A 19,185-nucleotide genomic window follows, 5' to 3' on the forward strand; every position below is an offset into this window, starting at 1 on the left:
GAGAAGGAAGTGGGTGGGAGTGAGGGCATTCTGGAGTATGAGAAAGAAAGAGCAAAGGGAGGAGGAGTGAAAAGAAAGCTGAGAGACACCAACACTAACCACTGAAAGAAAAAACAGTGAAAAACGTTGAGGCTATTTAGGTCAGTTAATAGGTCTCAACCACAGCGCAGCAGGTTGTCGTTGGCCTGCGGTGATGGTACAGTGGTTAGTAGTCCGCGTTGCGACCCTAGTAACCTTGGCCTTAATACGACTTATGACGTTATCCAACTCGCTATTTTTCTCTTTAAACAACCCCCGACCCCAGTAAAGCCGGCGGTATGGTGCGATTTCCCGCTACGAAACTGGAGACTGCGAACAGTTGAATCAGGCTCTCGAGCTTCCACGTGGCGGAACTCCCAGCTTCAGCTCACGACAGGCAGCAGAGGCCTGCCTAACTTGGGGGAAAGGCCGAAATTCGCCCTGAGGCTAGGTCTGCTGCGCACGCAGTGCCCACCCTCACCCCCGCCCCCAGAGGCGAGGCAGACCCGCTTTGAGGAAGGAAAGAGCGTACACCCGGAACCACTCACTTTAATTTATGGGTAAGACTGAAGAAAAGCACCCAGCATTGCCTTGGAAAGCTACTATTAGGTAGAAGACAAAAATCCCAGCTTTCACATCTAGCTTGTTCAGTCTGTAGTGTATGACTTCCGCTGAGGTCTTAATTATCCTAGTGAAATGGACCTTTTCTTTTGGTACAAATTTTCCGTAAATTTTAACGTATATGTAGATTTGTGTAGTCACCACCATAATTAGAATACATACAGTTTCATCTCACCAAAAACTTCTTTGTGCTATCTTGTTACTGTTAGAACTCGCAGCAAACATAAGCCCTTGCAATCACTGATCTGTTCACTATAGTTCTAGGTTTCTGAGAATGTCATAAGAAGCATATAGTAGGCAGCCTTGTCAGACTGGCTTCTTTTACTCCCCATGGTGAAGCTGGGATTCCTTTAAGTTGTTGTGTACATCAACAGTTCCTTTTTATTGCAGAGTATTCCATCCAGTGGGTAGACCACTGTTTTGTCTATCAGTTAACCCTTTGAACCATATTTGATGATTGTAGCTTCTGCTCTTACAAATACAGCAGCTATGAACATTCCTGTAGAGATTTTTGTATGAACATTAGTTTTCATTTCTTTAAGGCAAATTCCTGGCAACCCAAGTATGCTAGATCATATAGTACTTGTATGCTTAACTTTATGAGAAACTGCCTGGTTACTCCTTATCCAAGGCACTTGGTACTGTCATACTAGTAGGTGTGTAATGGTATTTCATTATGGTTTCAATTTGCATTGCCCTAATGTCTAATGATGTTCATATGCTTATATCCTCTGGGGAAGTCTGTTCATGTCTTTTGTCTATTTTTTTCATTATTGTTTGTTTCTTTATTGTTAATTTAAGATTTCTTTTTTTTTTTTTTTTTTTTGTTTTTTTTTTTTTTTTTTTTTTTTTAGATGAAGTGTTCCATGATTCATTGTTTGTGCATAACACCCAGTGCTCCATGCAGAATGTGCCCTCCTAAATACCCACCACCAGGCTAACCCATCCTCCCACCCCCCTCCCCTCTAGAACCCTGTTTGTTTTTCAGAGTCCATCGTCTCTCATGGTTCGTCTACCCCTCCGATTTCCCCCGCTTCATTCTTCCCCTCCCGCTACCTTCTTCTTCTTCTTCTTTTTTTTTTTTTTCTTAACATATATTGCATTATTTGTTTCAGAGGTACAGATCTGAGATTCAACAGTCTTGCACAATTCACAGCGCTTACCAGAGCACATACACTCCCCAGTGTCTATCACCCAGTCCCCCCATCCCTCCCACCCCACCCCCCACTCCAACAACACTCAGTTTGTTTCCTGCGATTAAGAATTCCTCATATCAGTGAGATCATATGATACATGTCTTTCTCTGTTTGACTTATTTCACTCAACATAATACCCTCCAGTTCCATCCACGTCGTTGCAAATGGCAAGATCTCATTCCTTTTGATGGCTGCATAATATTCCATTGAATATATATACCACATCTTCTTTATCCATTCATCTGTCGATGGACATCTTGGCTCTTTCCACAGTTTGGCTATTGTGGACATTGCTGCTATAAACATCGGGGCGCACGTAGCCCTTCGGATCCCTACTTTTGTATCTTTGGGGTAAATACCCAGTAGTGCAATTGCTGGATCATATGGTAGCTCTATTTTCAACTTTTTGAGGAACCTCCATACAGTTTTCCAGAGTGGCTGCACCAGCTTGCATTCCCACCAACAGTGGAGGAGGGTTCCCCTTTCTCCGCATCCCCGCCAACATCTGTCGTTTCCTGACTTGTTAATTTTAGCCATTCTGATTGGTGTGAGGTGATATCTCATTGAGGTTTTGATTTGGATTTCCCTGATGCCGAGCGATATTGAGCACTTTTTCATGTGTCTGTTGGCCATTTGGATGTCTTCTTTGGAAAAATGTCTGTTCATGTCTTCTGCCCATTTCTTAATTGGATTCTTTGTTCTTTGGGTGTTGAGTTTGATGAGTTCTTTATAGATTTTGGATACTAGCCCTTTATCTGATATGTCATTTGCAAATATCTTCTCCCATTCTGTCGGTTGTCTTTTGGTTTTGTTAACTGTTTCCTTTGCTTTGCAAAAGCTTCTTATCTTGATGAAGTCCCAATAGTTCATTTTTGCCCTTGCTTCCCTTGCCTTTGGCGATGTTTCTAGGAAGAAGTTGCTTCGGCTGAGGTCAAAGAGGTTGTTGCCTGTGTTCTCCTTTAGGATTTTGATGGACTCCTGTCTCACATTGAGGTCTTTCAACCATTTGGAGTCTATTTTTGTGTGTGGTGTAAGGAAGTGGTCCAGTTTCATTCTTCTGCATGTGTCTATCCAATTTTCCCAACACCATTTGTTGAAGAGACTGTCTTTGTTCCATTGGACATTCTTTCCTGCTTTGTCGAAGATTAGTTGACCATAGAGTTGAGGGTCCATTTCTGGGCTCTCTATTCTGTTCCATTGATCGATGTGTCTGTTTTTGTGCCAGTACCATGCTGTCTTGATGATGACAGCTTTGTAATAGAGCTTGAAGTCCGGAATTGTGATGCCACCGGCTTTGCTTTTCTTTTTCAATATTCCTCTGGCTATGCGGGGTCTTTTCTGGTTCCATACAAATTTTAGGATTATTTGTTCCATTTCTTTGAAAAAAGTGGGTGGTATTTTGATGGGGATTGCATTGAATGTGTAGATTGCTCTAGGTAGCATTGACATCTTCACAATATTTGTTCTTCCAATCCATGAGCATGGAACGTTTTTCCATTTCTTTGTGTCTTCCTCAATTTCTTTCATGAGTATTTTATAGTTTTCTGAGTACAGATCCTTTGTCTCTTTGGTTAGATTTATTCCTAGGTATCTTATGGTTTTGGGTGCAATTGTAAATGGGATCGACTCCTTAATTTCTCTTTCTTCTGTCTTGTTGTTGGTGTATAGGAATGCCACTGACTTCTGTGCATTGATTTTATATCCTGCCACTTTACTGAATTCCTGTATGAGTTCTAGCAGTTTTGGGGTGGAGTCTTTTGGGTTTTCCACATAAAGTATCATATCATCTGCAAAGAGTGAGAGTTTGACTTCTTCTTTGCCAATTTGGATGCCTTTGATTTCTTTTTGTTGTCTGATTGCTGTGGCTAGGACTTCCAATACTATGTTGAATAGCAGTGGTGATAGTGGACATCCCTGCCGCGTTCCTGACCTTAGGGGGAAAGCTCTCAGTTTTTCCCCATTGAGAATAATATTTGCTGTAGGTTTTTCATAGATGGCTTTTATGATATTGAGGTATGTACCCTCTATCCCTATACTCTGAAGAGTTTTGATCAAGAAAGGATGCTGTACTTTGTCAAAAGCTTTTTCGGCATCTATCGAGAGGATCATATGATTCTTGTTCTTTCCTTTGTTAATGTACTGTATCACATTGATTGATTTGCGGATGTTGAACCAACCTTGCAGCCCAGGGATAAATCCCACTTGGTCATGGTGAATAATCCTTTTAATGTACTGTTGGATCCTATTGGCTAGTATTTTGGTGAGAATTTTTGCATCCATGTTCATCAGGGATATTGGTCTGTAATTCTCCTTTTTGATGGGGTCTTTGTCTGGTTTGGGGATCAAGGTAATGCTGGCCTCATAAAATGAGTTTGGAAGTTTTCCTTCCGTTTCAATTTTTTGGAACAGTTTCAGAAGAATAGGTATTAATTCTTCTTGAAATGTTTGGTAGAATTCCCCTGGGAAGCCATCTGGCCCTGGGCTTTTGTTTTTTGGGAGATTTTTGATGACTGCTTCAATTTCCTTAGTGGTTATAGGTCTGTTCAGGTTTTCTATTTCATCCTGGTTCAGTTTTGGTAGTTGATACATCTCTAGGAATGCATCCATCTCTTCCAGGTTATCTAATTTGCTGGCATAGAGTTGCTCATAATATGTTCTTATAATTGTTTGTATTTCCTTGGTGTTGGTTGTGATCTCTCCTCTTTCATTCATGATTTTGTTGATTTGGGTCATTTCTCTTCTCTTTTTGATAAGTCTGGCCAGGGGTTTATCAATCTTGTTAATTCTTTCAAAGAACCAGCTCCTAGTTTCGTTGATCTGTTCTACTGTTCTTTTAGTTTCTATTTCATTGATTTCTGCTCTGATCTTTATGATTTCTCTTCTCCTGCTGGGTTTAGGCTTTATTTGCTGTTCTTTCTCCAGCTCCTTTAGGTGTAGGGTTAGGTTGTGTACTTGAGACCTTTCTTGTTTCTTGAGAAAGGCTTGTATTGCTATATACTTTCCTCTTAGGACTGCCTTTGCTGCATCCCAAAGATTTTGAACAGTTGTGTTTTCATTTTCATTAGTTTCCATGTATTTTTTTAATTCTTCTTTAATTTCCTGGTTGACCCATTCATTCTTCAGTAGGATGCTCTTTAGCCTCCATGTATTTGAGTTCTTTCCGACTTTCCTCTTGGGATTGAGTTCTAGTTTCAAAGCATTGTGGTCTGAAAATAGGCAGGGAATGATCCCAATCTTTTGGTACCGGTTGAGACCTGATTTATGACCTAGGATGTGGTCGATTCTGGAGAATGTTCCATGGGCAGTAGAGAAGAATGTGTATTCCGTTGCTTTGGGGTGGAATGTTCTGAATATGTCTGTGAAGTCCATTTGGTCCAGTGTGTCATTTAAAGTCTTTATTTCCTTGTTGATCTTTTGCTTAGATGATCTGTCCATTTCAGTGAGGGGGATGTTAAAGTCCCCCACTATTATTGTATTGTTGTTGATGTGTTTCTTTGCTTTTGTTATTAATTGCCTTATATAATTGGCTGCTCCCATGTTAGGGGCATAGATATTTACAATTGTTAGATCTTCTTGTTGGATAGATCCTTTAAGTATGATATAGTGTCCTTCCTCATCTCTTATTACAGTCTTTGGTTTAAAATCTAATTTGTCTGATATAAGGATTGCCACCCCAGCTTTCTTTTGGTGTCCATTAGCATGGTAAATGGTTTTCCACCCCCTCACTTTCAATCTGGGGGTGTCTTTGGGTCTAAAATGAGTCTCTTGCAGACAGCATATCGATGGATCTTGTTTTTTAATCCAGTCTGTTAGCCTGTGTCTTTTGATTGGGGCATTTAGCCCATTTACATTCAAGGTAACTATTGAAAGATAGGAATTTAGTGCCATTATATTGCCTGTAAGGTGACTGTTACCATATATTGTCTGTGTTCCTTTCTGGTCTATGTTGCTTTTAGGGTCTCTCTTTGCTTAGAGGACCCCTTTCAAGATTTCCTGTAGGGCTGGTTTTGTGTTTGCAAATTCCTTTAGTTTTTTTTTGTCCTGGAAACTTTTTATCTCTCCTTCAATTTTCAATGACAGCCTAGCTGGATAGAGTATTCTTGGCTGCATATTTTTCTCATTTAGTGCTCTGAATATATCCTGCCAGTCCTTTCTGGCCTGCCAGGTCTCTGTGGATAGGTCTGTTGCCAATCTAATGTTTCTACCATTGTAGGTTACATATCTCTTCTCCCGAGCTGCTTTCAGGATTTTCTCTTTGTCTGTGAGACTTGTAAGTTTTACTATTAGATGTCGGGGAGTTGACCTATTTTTATTGATTTTGAGAGGGGTTCTCTGTGCTTCCTGGATTTTCATGCCTGTTTCTTTCCCCAAATTAGGGAAGTTCTCTGCTATAATTTGCTCCATTATACCTTCTGCCCCCCTCTCTCTTTCTTCTTCTTCTGGGATCCCAATTATTCTAATGTTGTTTCGTCTTATGGTATCACTTATCTCTCGAATTCTGCCCTCATGATCCAGTAGTTGTTTATCTCTCTTTTTCTCAGCTTCTTTATTTTCCAGCATTTCATCTTCTATATTACTGATTCTCTCTTCTGCCTCATTTATTCTAGCAGTTAGTGCCCCCATTTTTGATTGCACCTCATTAATAGCCTTTTTGATTTCTACTTGGTTGGATTTTAGCTCTTTTACTTCTCCAGAAAGAGTTTCTCTAATAACTTCCATATTTTTTTCAAGCCCAGCTAGTATCTTTAAAGTGATGATTCTGAACTCTAGATCTGACATCGTACTAATGTCCGTATTGAGTAGGTCCCTGGCAGTCGGTACTGCCTCTTGTTCTTTTTGTTGAGGTGATTTTTTCCGTCTCGTCATTTTGTGCAGAGGAGAATAGATTAATGAGAGAACAAAATGCTAGCAGAGTAACCACGTCCCCAGAAAATATACTCTAAACAAATCAGAAAAGACCTGAAGCAGTGGGATAAGAAGGGGAAAGAGAGAAAAAAAAAAAGAAAAAAAAAGAAAAAGATAAAGATAAAAACAACAACAAACAAAACAAAAGAACAACAACAAAAGAAAAACCAGAATGTGATCAAATATGATCTATATGGTATATAGATCAGTGCCACACACTAGATTTGGGGTGTGTTTTGGTCTTTTAGAAGAAAGTGTCTCCCAAAATTTTAAAGAAAGAAAAACTTATATATGTACAAAAATAAGGGTTGATATGATGAAGGGATGGAAAATGACTGTAAAAATGGAAATTATAAAAAATTTTATAAAAGGAATTGATAAGAAGTTGTTTGAAAAAAGAAAGAGGATTTAAAAAAAGAAAAAAGAAAAAAAAAAAGGGAGAGGATGTGATCAGGCAGGGGAATAGAGAACACCATATACTAGAGATTTAGGGTATATTTTAATCTGTTAGAAGAAACTATCTCAAAATTTTAAAGAGAGAACAACTTATATATATAAGCCAAAAATATGGGTAACTACTATGAAGGGATAGAATATGACTCTAAAAATGAAAAATAAAAATGTTTTTTTTAAAAAAGGGATTGATAAGATGTTGTTTGAAAAAGGGAAAAAGAAAAATTCAAAAAGAAATAAAAAGACAAAAAGACAGTTAAAAAAAAATTAACTTTAAAAGACTAAGGAATCATGGTAAAAAAGCCGTGAATTCTATGTGCAGCATTCCCCTAGCGCTGGAGTTCTGCCGTTCTCATTGATCGGTAAACTTGGTCTTGGCTGCCTGTTCTTGCTGATCTTCTGGGGAGGGGCCTGTTGCCGTGGTTTCCAAATGTCTCTGCCGGAGGCGGAATAGCCCCGCCCTTGCCCCCTCCCGGCTAAGTAATCTGCTCGGGTTTGCTCTCCGGGGCTTTTGTTCCCTGCGAGCTTTCCGTACAGCTTTGGAGGCGGAGAGTGAAAATGGCGGCCTCCCAATCTCCGCCCCGGAGGAGCCGAGAACTCGGGCCCGCTCCTCAGTGAGCCCCCAGAGAAAAGCCGTCAGTCACTCCCGTCTCCCCGGTCTGCAGCTGCACTCCGTGCTCAACCGGCCTGTGACCACGCGTTTCTATCTCTGGCACCGGACCCGGTCTGGAGTCTCCAAACCCAGCAGATCCCTGCGGTGCACTCCCGCGCGGCTCCTCCCGGGGGAGGAAGGTGAGTCTCCCCGGATCGGCCGCTTGTTGGGTCCCTGCTGGAGGAGCAGGGGCCCGACTGGGCCGCGGATCGCGGTTAATGGCAACCCCAGCTGAGAGCCCGCGCCTGGGCTCCGCCTCTGCAGCCGGCTTCCCTGCTGCGTTACCTGGGAGCTCTGCTGCCCTCAGGCACCCCCGGTCTTTCTGTGACCCCGAGGGTCCTGAGACCACACTGTCCCGGAGGGTTCCACCCCCCGCTTAGCCACCACAGTGACGTCCCTCAGCGGAGCAGACTTTTAAAAGTTCCGATTTTGTGCTCCGCGGCTCTATCACTTGCCAGAAGCGGCCGACGGAGGCCCCTCCCCCGCCGTCTATCCTCCCGAATATCGCCTCGGATTCACTTCTCCGCACGTCCTACCTTCCAGAAAGTGGTCGCTTTTCTGCTGAGACAGTTGTTGCTCTTCTTTTCTTCGATCTCCTGTTGAGTTTGTAGGTGTTCAGAATGGTTTGATCCCTATCCAGCTGAATTCCTGAGAGGAGACGAAATCCAGGTCTCCTACTCCTCCGCCATCTTGCTCCGCCCCTAATTTAAGATTTCTTTATATATTCTTGTCACCAGCCTTTTGTAATATTTGTGATTTGTTCATTTTTTTCTCAATCTGTAACTTTTCATTCTCTTAGCTGTTTTTTTTAATTTTTAATTTTTTTATTTTTAAAGATTTTATTTATTTATTTGCGAGAGAGAGAATGAGAGACAGAGAGCACGAGAGGGAGGAGGGTCAGAGGGAGAAGCAGACTCCCTGCCCAGCAGGGAGCCCCATGCGGGACTCGATCCCGGGACTCCAGGATCATGACCTGAGCCGAAGGCAGTCGCTTAACCGACTGAGCCACCCAGGCGCCCCGGGACTCCAGGATCATGACCTGAGCCGAAGGCAGTCGCTTAACCGACTGAGCCACCCAGGCGCCCTTTGCTGTTTTTTTGAAAACATTTTTAATTTCAATGAAGTACAATTTATTTATTTATTTTTCTCTTTTTCTGGATAGAATTTTTGGTGACTTACCTAAGAACACTGCCTAACCCCATGTCATGAAGATTTTCTTCTATAAAACATTTAGTCTGTGCTCCATTTTGAGTTCATTTTTGTATAAACTGTATGGTTTAGGTGAAAGTTTTCCTCACGTGGATGTCCAATTATGCCAACACAATTTGTTGAAAAGAAAAAAGTCTTTCTTCACTGAATGGCATTTACACCTTTGTCAATAATCAATTGGACATATTTCTATAGTCTGATTTCTGGACGCTCTGCTCTGTTTCATTGGTTTGTGTGTCTATCCCTTTGCTTATCCACAATATCTTGTTATCTGAAGCTTTAGAGTAAGTCTTAAAAATGGGTAGTCTTATTCCTCTAACTTCATGGTACTTATCAAAGTATATTTAGTTCTTTTTAGGTCTCTATCTCTCTGCCATTCCAGACCAACAAAATGAGAACATGCTTTTATCTACAAACACTTGGAAACTACAAAGACTCTGTGAATAGAAGGAAAAATCACGGTCTTCTTTTCCTATGGTGCCTTCTTGGAGTAGATCCAGGCAGGAAGAAGGGGGAGCCCTGAGGGCGGCCGCAGTTGAGGCCCAGAGAATCCCCAGCCAGAATCTCTCTTTCCCGCGGTTTAGGGTTTCCCGAGACGCCCCACACTCAAGTACAAAGTTTAGGACAACTGCGACCCCTACTGGCCTGAACAGAGACTCGGGATTCTTCTGACAGCTGGCGGGAAAGGATCCGAGGAAAATGAAATGAAAGGCACCCAACCTTGTGCTTGGACCCAGGACCCGAAACGTCAGTCTCGCCGCCGCACGACGGAGGTACGATACGCTGTTTCGCATTGACAGCGTTTTCTACCGGTGCAGGCTGACGGGACGCCCCTCGCGGTGCAGGATGTAGTGGCCACAGCCGCCGCCTCTCACCCCGAGGCCCGACGGGGACCCCGACGAGCGGCGGCACTGGCCCGGTGCCCCGGCTGTGGCCGCAGTGTCGGGGCCGGGGAGGGGGGCCGCCACTCTGAGACGCGGGCTTCTCCTTCCCCGGGTCCTGACGAGGCGGCGGCGGCGGAGCGCCGGGGACGCGGCTGCGAGGCGCCCACCGGGGCGCGGGAGGGGCGCGCGACGCCCCCGGAGTTTCCCTCCCCGGGACGGGGACCAGCGGGAGCGGGAAGGCACGTGCCACTCGCTGGGTATTGGAAAGGAGAGTAAGAGGTGGCTGTGGCTTGGCCCCCAGGGGAAGGTTCCACCGACACTTGAACTCGGATCGCTGGATTCAGAGTCCATAGTGCTCACCATTACACCGTGGGACCACCCGGGGCAGGCGCCCTGATCTCAGAGGTGCTCGCACACCGCCCTCCTCCGCCTGACGTGCACGGGACGCGCCTCCCGCCGGGGTCTTCTCGCCTCAGGGGTTGGAGCTCGGCTCCTCCACCCGCCGGGAGTCGCCGGGCCTCACGTTCTCCCTGCCGCTCGCTGGGCTCGCGTGTCGGGGAAGAGATCAAGTCCGTTTGCGGGTTAGCCACAGGGACGGGCTTTTTAGGCCTCCCCCAGGTGTACCTGCTCCGACTGAATGACTAGTTTCCTGCCCCGCGGTAGAATTCCTGCCAGAACCAACCAACCAACCCCAAACAAGTGTTCCTTTCCTTCCCTTCGCACCTGTCCCTGGGAGCTCCGGTGATCCTCAGAACGGGACTTGGGACTTGCCGGGATTCCACCCCCTCCCATTCCATTCCCGGATCCTATTTCCTTCCCGTCTTTCTTGCTGTCTTCCTCACCCCCCATTTTCTCTAGCTCCCTGAATCTCTTCCTTTCCTTCCTTCGTGGCTACTGCTCCTTTTCCTTCTCTTCCCTCCCGGTTCTTCAAACCACCGCCCTCCAGGCCAGAGGAGGAATGGGCTACCCAGTCGGAGAGGACGATCATCGGAAGACGTTTCTCTCTGGTCAGGACACTTTGGGGGTCCATGCTGAGGAGGCGGAGTGAGGTGGCCCCAGCGGAATGGCTGAGGGTCCATAGCCAGTCCCCAAGGTCTGGGCAGGACGGGCTGCTCTAAGGCGACTCGGTCCCTGGGGCGACCCACAACAGGTTACGTCGCGTTCCGCAAGCTAAATCTGACCCGCAAAGGCCCTCGGAATTGAGACCCGCGGGCTACCTCGTCCTTAGCAAGGCGTTTTGAAGTGGAAGGACCACGGCGCCTCCTTGTGGTCCCCTCAGGGACGGCGTCTTGGCGTCTGCATCACCTAGGATGCTGCAAGGTCTTGTCCAAAGAAAACCAATCCAACTTCCCAGTTAGACGAAGGTCCACTCGGACCCAGGCGCTTACAAAGAAATTGTCCCGCCTGTCCCCCGGGCGCTGTCGGGAGCCCGGGAGCCGCGCCCTCTGGGCCTCCTTCTTAGGGGCGCTGCCGAGTCCTTATGCGAGGATTTGGGGCTGAGTCTCAGCGCCTCGCCACACTTCCTCGTCCTTATTAGGTGCGTCCAACGCAGCCTCGCCCCAGGGAGAGCTCCCGGTCCGAAGAGTAAAATCAGACAGCCTTGCCGGCTTCAATCCAGGACAGAGAGTCCTCTCCCTATTATGAATCGGATTCTAACGGAAGCTGGCACGGCCCCTATACCCCACCGCATGAGCAAGGCTCGCCACCCAGGACCTGCGGTGGTGTGGTCAGGTGTAAGTAGGTGACAGCATTTTCTCCTGGGGTTTTTCCTCGGTGGCTGTATCTGCATTGCTCTCTCTCTCTCGTTTTTTCTCTCTTCTCACCTGGTTGTCCCACCCTCACCTTTCTCTCCACCCTTTCGCCCGCTGGCATCCCCACAGGCTGAGGTTGCTGCAAGGTCCTGGGTGGAGAGCTCAGTGCAATTCCAGGTGGTGCCGTCTAGACGTTTCCACAATCGGGACATTAACGTGATTCAGCTGCCAATTTTAAAAAATAACCAGTTTTGAAAGTTTCACATCCTCCCATTCTGGGGTTTTTCAAGGACTAAAATCTAATAGGCCACAGTGAAATGTTTGGTCCCTCCCAGCACCATGCAGCGGAATGCATCCTTCACTGAGCATCTATTGGGTGCCTACTGGGTGCTAGGCCCTGCTGTGCACAGGGGCTGCATGGTGAGTAGACCCCAGGTCCTGCCTGGTGGAGCCCTCCTCTGGAGGCACCGAGAGCAGGCAGCAAGTTGGGGGACAAAGCCGGTTCGTGTCCTTCCCACGGCGCCTATCCTGGCTGTGGAATTCGCGGTGAGCTGGACGAGTGCCACTCAGGGAAGAATGGCAAATGGATGACTTCAGCCTATGAGCCTGTGGTTGTCACCTAGAGCAGGGAGGCTGTGAGGGCAGGCCCCTGGGCTGTGAGGGGAGGCCCCTGGGCCCCTGGGGCATCAAGTGCTCACTTGCTAGTATCGATGCCCCAAAACTGTGCCCAATATCAAGACTCGATGTCTCCAGGGGCGCCTGGGTGGCTCAGTCGGTTAAGTGGCTGCCTTTGGCTCAGGTCATGATCCCCGGGGTCCTGGGATCGAGTCCCTCATCGGGTTCCCCGCTCAGCGGGAAGTCTGCTTCTCCCTCCCCCACTCCCCCTGCTTGTGTTCTCTCTCTGTCAAATAAATAAATAAAATATTAAAAAAAGAAAGACTCAAAGTCTCCAGCGCCAGCGGGTTTTGAATGTGTTTTAAGCAGAGGATGCAGGGGTTGGGCAGCAAGTTCTCACCCACGGCAACACTGAGATTTTGTAATACCCTGGTCTCAGTCGTGTAATCAACGCCTATGGCTGTCAGTGGAAAGATTAGTGGTTCAAGCCCATCGTCCGAAGTTCTAGTCTTTACTTAAACACATTTTCTGGCTTTCAGATTCTCAAAATTTACCAAAGTTTCTACAGCAGCTTTTATCTTTCAGGCCAAGATCTCACCCAGCCGCTGTCAGTCCCCCCACCTCACCCCGCATTTTGATTTAAGGGTGCAAGGGAGGCGGCAGGGGAATCTCTGAATTCACCTAGTTCTGCCCTGTCCAATGGTTTCTCTCCATCCTTATCAGATGCCGCTGGTCCCTTTGCGCCATCTAGAGCACAAAGGGCACCGTGACCTATCTGATCTGACATCTGGATTCCAGGAGAACTGCCGGGGCCAGAGGCTGAAGGCACAGGCATCAAAATCGCCAACTGGTCAGACTCTAGGTTAGTGAACCTCAATGCTCAGTGTTAACCACATCATTACAGCATGCCAGGAACACTTTGATTTGAGAGGGTCGCATCCTTTCCTTTTTATTATCATTATTATCAATAAACATTATTTTTAAAGAACAATTTGAGTTTACAGGTAAATTAATAAATGAATTCATAGGCACCATGTTCTCCCTCACACAATTTCCCCTTACATTCTTGCATTACTGTGGTACATTTGTTACAAGTGATGAAATAGTATTGACACGGTATTAACTGAAGCTGGTAGTTTACATTAGAGTTCATTCTTTGTCATATAGCTCTATGGGTTTTGACACCTGCATGTCATGAATCCACCACTACAGTATCATATAGGATAATTTCACTGTCTAAAAAGTCCCAGCGTTCTACTTATTTATCCCTCCTCTCATCAGAGACGTATGGCAATCACTCATCTTTTTATTGTCTCTATAGTTTTGCCTTTTCCAGGACATCCTATAGTTAGACTCACACAGTCTGTAGACTTTATTGTATGCTTCTTTCACCTAATGCTGTGTATTTTTAAGGTTTCCACATGTTTTTCATGGCTTGATAGCTCATTTCTTTTTATTGCTAAATACCATTTTATAGATGTACCACTTTGTTTATCCAGTCACCAATCGAAGGACATTTTGGTTACTTCCACTTTTTGACCATTATGAATAAATCTGCTAAAAACACTCATCGGCAAGTTTTTGCTTGAACATAAGTTTTCATTTCATTTGGGTAAATACCTAGGGCTGTGATTTCTGGATCAAAGGTAAGGGTATGTTTTGTTTTGTAAGAAATTTCCAAAGCATCTTCTTCTCCTTCTTTTTTTTTTTTTAATTTTATTATGTTATGTTAGTCACCATACAATACATCATTGGTTTTTGATGCGGTGATCCACGATCCATTGTTTTCGTATAACACCCAGTGTTCCATGCACTACGTGCCCTCCTTAATACCCATCACCGGGCTAACCAATCCCCCCTCCCCTCTCCACTCTAAAACCCTGTTTGTTTCTCAGAGTCCATAGTCTCTCATGGTTCATCTCTCCCTCCAATTCCCCGCCCATTTTTCCCTTCATTCTCCTAATGTCCTCCATGCTATTCCTTATGTTCCACAAATAAGTGAAACCATATGATAATTGACTTTCTCTGCTTGACTTATTTCACTTAGCATAATCTCCTCCAGTCCCATCCATGTTGATGTAAAAGTTGGGTATTCTTCCTTTCTGATGGCTGTGTAATATTCCATTGTATATATGGACCACATCTTCTTTATCCATTCATCTGTTGAAGGGCATCTCGGCTCTTTCCACAGTTTGGTCATTGGGACATTGCTGCTATGAACATTGGGGTACATCTGGCCCTTCTTTTCACTACATCTGTGTCTTTGGGGTAAATACCCAGGAGTGCAATTGCTGGACCATAGGGTAGCTCTATTTTTAAATTTTTGAGGAATCTCCACACTGTTTTCCAAAGTGGCTATACCAACTTGCATTCCCACCAACAGTGTAAGAGGGTTCCCCTTTCTCCACAACCTCGCCAACATTTGTTGTTTCTTTCCCTGTCCATTTTGGCCATTCTAACTGGTATGAGATGGTATCTCAATGTGGTTTTGATTTGGATTTCCCTGACGGCTAATGATGATGAACATTTTTTCATGTGTCTGTTAGCCATTTGTATGTCTTCTTCAGAGAAGTGTCTTTTCATATCTTCTGCCCACTTTTTGACTTGATTACTTGTTTTTTGAGTGTTGAGTTTGAGACGTTCTTTATAGATCTTGGATAGCAGCCCTTTATCTGTGGTGTCATTTGCAAATATCTTCTCCCATTCTGTGGGTTGCCTCTTTGTTTTGTTGACTGTTTCCTTTGCTGTGCAGAAGCTTTTTATCTTGATGAAGTCCCAAAGTTAATTTTTGCTTTTGTTTCACTAGCTTTTGGAGATGTATCTTGAAAGAAGTTGCTGTGGGCGATGTCAAAGAGGTTACTGCCTATGTTCTCCTCTAGGATTTTGATGGATTCCTGTCTCACACTGAGGTCTTTCATCCACTTTGAGTTTATCTTTGTGAATGGTGTTAGACAATGGTCGAGTTTCATTCTTCTGCATGTGGCTGTCCAATTTTCCCAGCACCATTTATTGAAGAGACTGTCTTTTTTCCATTGCATGTTTCTTCCTGTTTTGTCAAAGATTATTTGACCATAGAGTTGAGGGTCCATATCTGGGCTCTCTAGTCTGTTCCATTGGTCTCTATGTCTGTTTTTGTGCCAGTACCATGCTGTCTTGCTGATCACAGCTTTGTAATAGAGCTTGAAATTGGGCAACATGATGCCCCCAGCTTTGATTTTCCTTTTTCAACATTTCCTTGGCGATTCGGGGTCTTTTCTGATTCCATACAAATTTTAGGATTGTTTGTTTCAGCACTTTGAAAAATGTCATTGGAATTTTGATCGGGATGGCATTGAAGGTATAGATTGCTCTGGGTAGCATAGACCTTTTAACAATGTTTATTCTTCTGATCCATGAGCATGGAATATTTTTCCATCTTTTTGTGTCTTCTTCAATTTCCTTCATGAGTCTTTTGTAGTTCCTAGAGTATAGATCCTTTACCTCTATTCCGAGGTATCTTATGGTTTTTGGTGCTTTTGTAAATGGAATCGTTTCTCTAATTTCTCTTTCTACAGTTGCATTGTTAGTGTATAAGAAAGCAACCTGATTTCTGTGCATTGGTTTTGTATCTGCCACATTATTGAATTGCTGTATGAGTGCTAGTAATTTGGGGGTGGAGTCTTTTGGGTTTTCCACATAAAGTATCATGTCATCTGCGAAAAGAGAGAATTTGACTTCTTTTTTGCCAATTTGAATACCTTTTATTATTTCTTTTTGTTGTCTGATTGCTGTTGCTAGGACTTCTAGTACTATGGTGAACAATAGTGGCGAGAGTGGGCATCCTTGACGTGTTCCTGATCTTAAGGGAAAGGCTCTCAGCTTTTCCCCATTGAGGAGATATTTGCTGTGTGTTTTTCATAGATGGATTTTATGAACTTGAGGAATGTTCCCTCTATCCCTATACTCTGAAGAGTTTTAATCAGGAAAGGATGTTGTATTTTGTCAAATGCTTTTTCTGCATCAATTGAGAGGACCGTATGGTTCTTCTCCCTCCTCTTAGTTAATGTGTTCTATCACATTGATTGATTTGCAAATGTTGAACCACACTTGCATCCCGGGGATAAATCTCACTTGGTCATGGTGGATGATCCTTTTAATGTATTGTTGGATCCTATTAGCTAGGATTTTGTTGAGGATTTTGGAATCCATATTCATCAGGGATATCGGTCTGAAATTCTCCTTTTTGATGGGGTCTTTGCCTGGTTTGGGGATTAAGGTAATGCTGGCCTCATAGAATGAGTTTGGAAGTTTTCCTTCTGTTTCTATTTTTTGAAACAACTTCAGTAGAATAGGTATTATTTCTTCTGTGAATGTTTGGTAGAATTCCCCAGGGAATCCATCAGGCCTTGGACTCTTGTTTTTTGGGAGGTTTTGGATCACTGCTTCAATCTCGTTCCTGGTTATTGGCCTATTCAGGTTGTCAATTTCTTCCTGTTTCACTCTTGGCAGCTTATAGGTTTCCAGGAAGGCCTCCATTTCATCCAGGTTGCTCAGTTTCTTGGCATAGAGTTGTTGATAATAATTTCCAATAGTTGTTTCTATTTCCTTGGTGTTAGTCGTGGTCTCTTCCCTTGATCTGATCTACTGTGTTTCTGGTTTCTAATTCATTGATCTCTGCTTTAATTTTAATTATTTCTCTTCTAATGCGTGGCTTAGGCATCGTTTGTTGCTTTTTCCCTAGTTCTTTAAGGTGTAGAGTTAGTTGGTGAATTCGGGATTTTTTTATTTTTTTTGAGTGAGGCTTGGATGGCTATGTATTTCCCCATTAGGACTGCTTTAGCAGTATCCCATAGGTTTTGGACCGATGTGTTTTTGTTCTCATTGATTTCCATGAATTGTTTAAGTTCTTCTTCGATTTCCTGGTTGACCCAAACATTCTTGAGCAGAATGGTCTTTAGCTTCCAAGTGTTTGAATTTCTGCCAATTTTTTTCTTGTGACTGAGCTCCAGTTTCAAAGCTTTGTAGTTTGAGAATATGTAGGGAATAATCTCAATCTTCTGGCATCAGTTGAGACCTGATTTGTGACCCAGTATGTGGTCTATTCTGAAGAAAGTTCCATGTGTGCTCAAGAAGAATGAGTATTCTGTTGTTTTAGGGTGGAATGTTCTGTACATATCTATGAGGTCCATCTGGTCCAATGGATCATTCAAAGCTCTTGTTTCCTTGTTGATTTTCTGCTTAGATGATCTGTCCTTTGCTGAGAGTGGAGTATTGAGGTCTCCTCCAATTAACGTATTGTTATCCATATGACTCTTTATTTTGGTTAACAGTTGGCTTATGTAGATGGCTGCTCCCAAGTTGGGGGCATAGATATTTACAATTGTTAGATCTTCTTGTTGCATAGACCCTTTAAGAATGATATAGTGTCCTTCTGTGTCTCTAATTACAGACTTTAGTTTAAAATCTAATTTGTCTGATATAAGAATTGCTACCCCAGCTTCCTTTTGAGGTCCGCTGGCCTGGAAGATGGATCTGCATCCCTTCACTTTCAGTCTGGATGTATCTTTCGGTTCAGAATGAGTCTCTTGTAGGCAGCATATGGATGGGTCCTGTTTTTTTGTCCAATCTGCCACCCTGTGCTCTTTTATGGGAGCATTTAGGCCATTCACGTTGAGAGTGATTATTGAAAGAGATGAATTAATTGTCATCATGTTGCCTGTGAAGACGTTGTTTTTATAGATAATCCCTGTAAATTTCTGCTGTATGTCACTCTTGGGGTCTTTCTCCTTTTATAGAACCCCCCTTAATATTTCTTGCAGGGCCAGCTTAGTGGTCACATATTCTTTCAGTTTCTGCCGGTTGTAGAAGCTCTGCATCTCTCCATCCACTCTAAATGAAAGCCTTGCCAGATAAAGTATTCTTGGCTGCATGTTCTTCTCATTTAGTACCCTGAGTATGTCTTGCCAGGCCTTTCTGGCTTGCCAGGTCTCTGTGGATAGGTCTGACGTTATTCTGATGTTCCTCCCTCTGTACGTAAGGAATCTCTTCCCCCTAACTGCCCTTAAGATGGTTTCCTTGGTTCTAAGATTTGAAAGTTTTACTATTACATGCTGGGGTGTTGGCCTGTTTTCCTTGATCTTGGGAGGGGTCCTCTCTGCCTCTAGGACACGAATGTTTGTTTCATTCCCCAGATTAGGGAAGTTCTCAGCTATGATTTGCTCAAATACATCTTCTAGTCCTCTCTCTCTCTGCCCTCCCTCCGGGATTCCAATGATTCTGACATTGGAACGCTTCATGGTGTCACTTATTTCTCGAATTCTATTTTCATGGATTCTGAGTTGTTTTTCCCTGGCCTCTTCTTTTCCGTTTTTATCTATTATACTGTCTTCCAGGTTGCTTATTCGCTCTTCTGCCTCAGTTACCCTAGCTGTTAGATTATCTAGATTGGATTGGATCTGATTGATAGCATTTTTAAGTTCTGCCAATTCAGCTTTCATTTCTGCCCTTAGAGACTCTATGTTGCCATTAATTGATTTCTCCATTCTAGCCATTGTCTTCACAATTGCTAGCCTGAATTCCATCTCCGACATCTTGGTTATATCTGCATCCATTTGTCAATCTGTGGCATAAGTCATAATCTCTGAGTCTTTTCTATTTTGGGGGCTTCTCCTTCTAGTCATTCTGTTGATGGGTGTTTAAGGGAATGTATAGCGTCCAAATTATTGACCAGAACCCAAGCAAGATGCACCTGTTTTCTTGGGACCTTAGGGTTGCTGGCCTCTTGTTTTCCCAGCCTGTCTTCTGCGGGAGGGGCCTGCCCCTCTGTTACTCAGGCAACCTGGTTTGGGCGGAGTTGCCCTGCCCCCCTGTGGCGGGGGATGGGCTCAGCAGGAACCAGTTTT

Source organism: Mirounga angustirostris, unplaced genomic scaffold (assembly GCF_029215605.1).
Source record: "Mirounga angustirostris isolate CCGP_5_RB_7025 unplaced genomic scaffold, mMirAng1.0.hap1 SCAF_4, whole genome shotgun sequence".
NCBI classification, from domain to species: Eukaryota; Metazoa; Chordata; class Mammalia; order Carnivora; family Phocidae; genus Mirounga; species Mirounga angustirostris.